This window comes from Bison bison, unplaced genomic scaffold, assembly GCF_000754665.1.
Source record: "Bison bison bison isolate TAMUID 2011002044 unplaced genomic scaffold, Bison_UMD1.0 scf7180017864256, whole genome shotgun sequence".
In the NCBI taxonomy this organism is placed as follows: Eukaryota; Metazoa; Chordata; class Mammalia; order Artiodactyla; family Bovidae; genus Bison; species Bison bison.
This window is the reverse complement of record NW_011494828.1, coordinates 1,408,733-1,414,759: the sequence shown is the minus strand read 5'-3', so window position 1 is coordinate 1,414,759 and position 6,027 is coordinate 1,408,733. Positions and strand designations below refer to the sequence as shown.

At 39.7% G+C, this 6,027-nt stretch overlaps 1 protein-coding gene across 9 annotated transcripts in view; it reads left to right on the top strand.

The window, feature by feature from the left end:
* TESK2 (testis-specific kinase 2) overlaps positions 1–6,027 on the top strand; it is a 138,678-nt gene that overhangs the window by 40,179 nt on the left and 92,472 nt on the right. The window contains exon 2 of one of the 9 annotated variants that reach the window (XM_010847846.1): positions 2,975–3,029. The exons of the other annotated variants lie outside the window; for them this stretch is intronic. The gene's annotated coding sequence lies outside the window, so the exon portion shown is untranslated. The remainder of the gene's footprint in view (positions 1–2,974; positions 3,030–6,027) is intronic. 9 annotated transcript variants of the gene reach the window in all.

Sequence of the window (6,027 nt, the reverse complement as noted above, 5' to 3'; positions counted from 1 at the left end):
ACCTGCCTCTTGAGAAATCTGTATGCAGGTCAGGAAGCAACAGTTAGAACTGGACATGGAACAACAGACTGGTTCCACATAGGAAAAGGAGTACGCCAAGGCTGAATATTGTCACCCTGCTTATTTAACTTCTATGCAGAGTACACCATGAGAAACGCTGGACTGGAAGAAGCACAAGCTGGAATCAAGATTGCCGGGAGAAATATCAATAATCTCAGATATGCAGATGACACCACCCTTATGGCAGGAAGTGAAGAAGAACTAAAGAGCCTCTTGATGAAAGTGAAAGAGGAGAGTGAAAAAGTTGGCTTAAAGCTCAACATTCAGAAAACTAAGATCATGGCATCTGGTCCCATCACTTCATGGCAAATAGTTGGGGAAACAATGGAAACAGTGGCTGACTTTATTTTGGGGGCTCCAAAATCTCTGCAGATTGTGACTGCAGTCATGAAATTGAAAGATGCTTACTCCTTGGAAGAAAAGTTATGTCCAACCTAGATAGCATATTCAAAAGCAGAGACATTACTTTGCCAACAAAGCTCCATCTAATCAAGGCTTGGTTTTTCCAGTGGTCATGTATGGATGTGAGAGTTGGATTATAAAGAAAGCTGAATGCCGAAGAATTGATGCTTTTGAACTATGGTGTTGGAGAAGACTCTTGAGAGTCCCTTGTACAGCAAGGAGATCCAACCAGTCCATCCTAAAGGAGATCAGTCCTGGGTGTTCATTGGAAGGACTGATGTTGAAGCTGAAACTCTAATACTTTGGCCACCTGATGTGAAGAGCTGACTCATTTGAAAAAACCCTGATGCTGGAAAAGATTGAGGGCAGGAGAAGAAGAGGATGACAGAGGATGAAATGATTTGATGGGATCACTGACTCGATGGACATGGGTTTGGGTGAACTCTGGGAGTTGGTGATGGACAGGGAGGCCTGGAACGCTGTGGTTCATGGGGTCACAAAGTGTCACACACGATGGAGTGACTGAACTGAAATGAAAGCTCAAATTCAGAAAACTAAGATCATGGCATCTGGTCTCATCATTTCATGGTAAATAGATGGGGAAACAGTGGGAACAGTGAAAGACTTTATTTTTGGGGGCTCTAAAATCACTGCAGATGGTGACTGCAGCCATGAAATTAAAAGATGCTTACTCCTTGGAAGAAAAACTATGAACAACCTAGATGACATACTAAAAAGCAGAGACGTTTTATTAAAGATTTTACTAAAGGTGTATTCAAAAGCAGAGACCTTTGCCATCAAAGGTTCGTCTAGTCAAGGCTATAGTTTTTCCTGTAGTCATGTATGGATGTGAGAGTTGGACTATAAAGAAAGCTGAGTACCGAAGAATTGATGCTTTTGAACTGTGGTGTTGGAGAAGACTCTTAAGAGTCCCTTGGACTGCAAGGAGATCCAACCAATTCGTCCTAAAGGAAATACAGTCCTGAATATTCATTGGAAGGACTGATGTTGAAGCTGAAACTCCAATAGTTTGGCCATCTGATGTGAAGAACTGACTCATTTGAAAAGACCCTGATGCTGGGAAGGATTGAAGGCCAGAGGAGAAGGGAACAGAGAATGAGGTGGTTGGATGCCATCACCGACTCAATGGACATGAGTTTGAGTAAACTCTGGGAGTTGGTGATGGACAGGGAGGCCTGGCATGCTGTAGTCCATGGGGTCACAAAGAGTTCGACAGGACGGAGTGACTGAACTGAACTGCCGTGTTTTGGACTGGAACTTATCCCATTGGCTCTCCTGGTTCTCAGGGCTTCAGACTCAGACAGAAATTACACCATTGGCTTTCCTGGGTCTCCATGTTACCAACTGCAGATCTTGGAACTTATCAGGCTCTGTAATTGTGTGAGCCAGTTCCTTGTGATAAATCTTTTTGTCTCTATATATCCTGTTCTGTTTCTCTGAAGAACTGTAATATATATGATGATGCATGTATTTTTGTCTTTTGCTGTCAGGAAAGTGAATTATATTAGTAAGTAGTCTAATAGTAAATTATCTTTGCATTTGTGGTATATTATTCTTTAATGAGCTGCTAACTTCTTTTTTCTGGGGTGTTTATATTCCAGTATTTATGAGAATAGGCTGTGTTTTTCTCTCATGCTTCTGTTTTTAGGTTTTGTTAGGAATGTTATACTTGGTTCATAAAAATAATTTTGAAGCTTTTTCCCCTATGCTTTGTAACAATTGAAATATTATTGGAATAATTTACTTCTTGAATATTTGATTGAATTCTTCTGTCAAATCTTGGCCAAGTACTTTGAAAATTTTTTCTTTCCTTTTAGTTTAACTGTATAAATTTTTGTTTTTTCTAAGTCAATTTCAGTAATTATATTTTACTAGAAAATTATTGTTGAGATTTCCCTGCTGGTCCAGTGGTTAAGAATCTGCCTGCCAATGTAGGAGACACAGGTTTGATCCCTGATCTGGGAAGATCCCACATGCCACAGAGCAACTAAGCCCCAGCACCACAACTACTGAGCCCACATGCTGCAGCTGCTAAAGCCTGTGCCCGGAGAGCTCATGCTCCGCAACAGGAGGAGCCACCGCAGTGAGAAGCCTGTGCACTGCAATGAAGAGCAGCCCCTGCTTGCTGCAGCTGAAGAAAGCCTGTTCACAGCAACGAAGACCCAGTGCAACCAAAAATAAATAAATAAAAATTTGAAAAAAGAGAATGTTATTAGTATAGGTTTTCTAGTAGATTTGCATAGAGATGAGTAAATTTTGACCATTAAACTTTTTTGTTTGTTTTTAGTCCCTTTCAGATTAGTTGCAAGTCTTAGGGTGTGGATATCTTACTATTTGGTCTTTTGACCTGCTGGAATTTCATTTTTTCTGTGATTTATAATTTTATATTGAGAGCCTATATTCAGGGAGATAGGTTTTACCTTGCAGTTTTCTAGCTTGTGGATGTGTTTTAATATACAGGTCTGACATTGTTTCTGCTGGGTTCGTTTAGGTTCTGGATCTGAACCTAAAGGATTTAATTTCTTGGGTCAGGCTTCTGTATAGTGGTAAGTACAAATCTCAATCCTGAGCCTGATTTCATAGTTGGCTCTTTTTCTTCATTTAAGGCAATAGGGTGCAGCATTATCCCACTGTGAATGCCTGTTACTAAATAGGAGAAAGCTTGTTAATTGAAGAAAGCTAGTTAAAAGGGGAAAAATCTGGTGACAGATTTTATTTTCTTGAATTCCAGTATTACTGTGAACAGTGACTGCAGCCATCAAATTAAAAGATACTGCTCCTTGGAAGGAAAACTATGACAAACTTAGCATATTAGAAAGAATGTTGCCTATGAAAGTCTGTATAGTCAAAGGTATGGTTTTTCTAGTAGTCATGTATGGATGTGTGAGTTGGACTATAAAAAAGGCTGAACTCGGAACAATTGATGCTTTCAAATTGTGGTGCTAGAGAAGACTCTTGAGAGTGTCGTGGACTGTAAGAAGATCAAACCAGTCAATCTTAAAGGAAATCAACCCTAAATATTCATTGGAAGGACTGATGCTGAAGTCCCAATACTTTGGCCCCCTGATGCCAGCTGAGTCAACTCATTGGAAAAGAACCTGATGCTGGCAAAGATTGAAGGCCAAAGGAGAAGGCGGTGGCAGAGGATGAGATAGTTAGATAGCATCACAGACTCAATAGACATAAATTTGAAAAAACACTGGGAGATAGTGGAGGACAGAGGACCTTGTGCTGCAGTCCATGGGGTCACAAAGAGTCGGACACGACTTAGCAACTGAACAGCAACAACAAAAGTTAATGGTATTTTAGAAAGTTCTTAGTTTAATTTTATGATGAAAACATCATCGGGAAAGAGAGGAATCAATATTTTTATTTTTTCTCACATGTAGTATTCTGATACAGGGTTTTGGACCAATCTTGCCTGCCTTTTGCATTGGTAAATAAGTTTTATTGGACCACATCTACACTTATTTGGTAATGTATGTTTTATGGCTGCTTTTGTGCTACAATGACAGAGTTGAGTAGTTACAACAGAGACCATATAACTTCAAAGCCCAAGATATTTATTGTCTGTCCCTTTACAGAAAAAGTTTTCCAGCCTCTGGTCTACTAGCTCTGTAGTGCACAGCTAGGTGATGGTTAGTTTTTATCTTTGATTACAAAGTACAAATGATTACAGAGCTTTAAAGGTCAGGTTAAATAAAAAAATATGTATCAGTAGCAATAAAAGAAAATATTTAACTTCTGGTGTGGGAGGTATGAATTATGCAGGTAGCTTAAGGACTTTTAGTTGCCTTAGATAGCAAAATAAAACTGGCTGATGGATGATTTCATATTAAAGAATGTGAACTTTTTATTTTTTTGTTTTTTTTTTTGGCTGCACCACGTGGCATGTGGGATCTTAGTTTCCTGACCAGGGATCAAGCCTGTGCCCCCGCATCAGAAGCGTGGAGCCCTAAACACTGGACCGCCAGGGAAGTCCCAAGAATGTGGATTTATGCAGCTTATTTATATTCCTTTAAAATAGTTCAGTTTTAGGATTTAGCACCCTCTGGTCATTCCTCCTTAAGAATCGATTTTTAGTTATATTAATCTGTTCAATTTAGTTCTGAAGCCTGTCTTTAGATAAGTAACAAAGACTGCTTGGCTATATATGAAGGATAGAAAGCCATGACTATCAAACCTCATGGTATTTATTGTATACTTTGTGGTTCAGTAGCCTCATGAATTACAATTAGATAATTTGTCATTTTCCTTGTTTTTGGCCACAACATGCGACATGTGGGATTTTTTCCAACCAGGGATTGAACCCAGGCCCACTGCACTGAAAGTGTGGATGCCACTGGCCCACCAGGGAAGTCCAGAAATAATTAAGCCTGATGAACTAGGGCAGTTGTTCTCAACTGGGGTCAGTTTTGCCTTCCTAAGAGATATTTAGCAATGTCTGGAGATAATGTCACAACTGGGCAGGGGTACTACTGGCATCTAGTGGGTAGAGGATACCACTAACAGTTCTACAATGCACAGGATAGCCGTCCACCACCAAAAATTGTCTGGCCCAAAATGTTAATAGTGCTGAGGTTATAAAGCCCTGACCTAAAAGCACTAGAAAAGATATATAAAACATCTGTTACTGAAATTAGAAAAAATACCCTTTTAGAAGCAAAATAGGTTGGATTTACACTTAATACCATTTGTGAGCTTCAGAGAGTTCCTTTGACTGTTAATCATCTTCTTATTTTAAAAATACTATAAAACAGATTAATTTCAGTTATTTCTAAGAAAATGACTTAGATATTTTGGATGTTAGTGAAATCTGTTTAGGGAAGAACTGAGGTGTGTGTAAATAGAGGTGATGTGAGTGTTTGTATGTATATTTATAAAGGGAAAAGAATGTAAAACCAAATGGCACAATGGCCCCAATCTCTTACCTCTGGTAAGTGGAAAATCTATTCAGCTCCAGTGTGGCAGTGGCTGACAACCTTTTCATTTTCACATTAAGAGTATTTCTGTTGGGCTACAGTAGAAGGCTCTTAATTTCTTCTTATGCTAGTCCTTGTTTTGTTTGGAAATATAATTGGAAGGAGGATTTGTAGGCTGATGACTTTTCCAGTCTCTTGAGATAACTAAAGTACCCCCATGAGATAATTCTGTATTTTAGTGTGTATTGTGAAACCTATAAAACCTGGACTCCTATTCCAGAACAAAGTATCAGGGTACTTTTTTTTTCTTTTTAATAAGCACTTTACTGAGAAATAGTTCAGATCAGATCAGATCAGATCAGTCGCTCAGTCGTGTCCGACTCTTTTCGACCCCATGAATCGCAGCACGCCAGGCCTCCCTGTCAATCACCAACTCCCGGAGTTCACTCAGACTCACGTCCATTGAGTCAGTGATGCCATCCAGCCATCTCATCCTCTGTCGTCCCCTTCTCCTCCTGCCCCCAATCCCTCCCAGCATCAGGGTCTTTTCCAATGAGTCAACTCTTCGCATGAGATGGCCAAAGTACTGGAGTTTCAGCTTCAGCATCATTCCTTCCAAAGA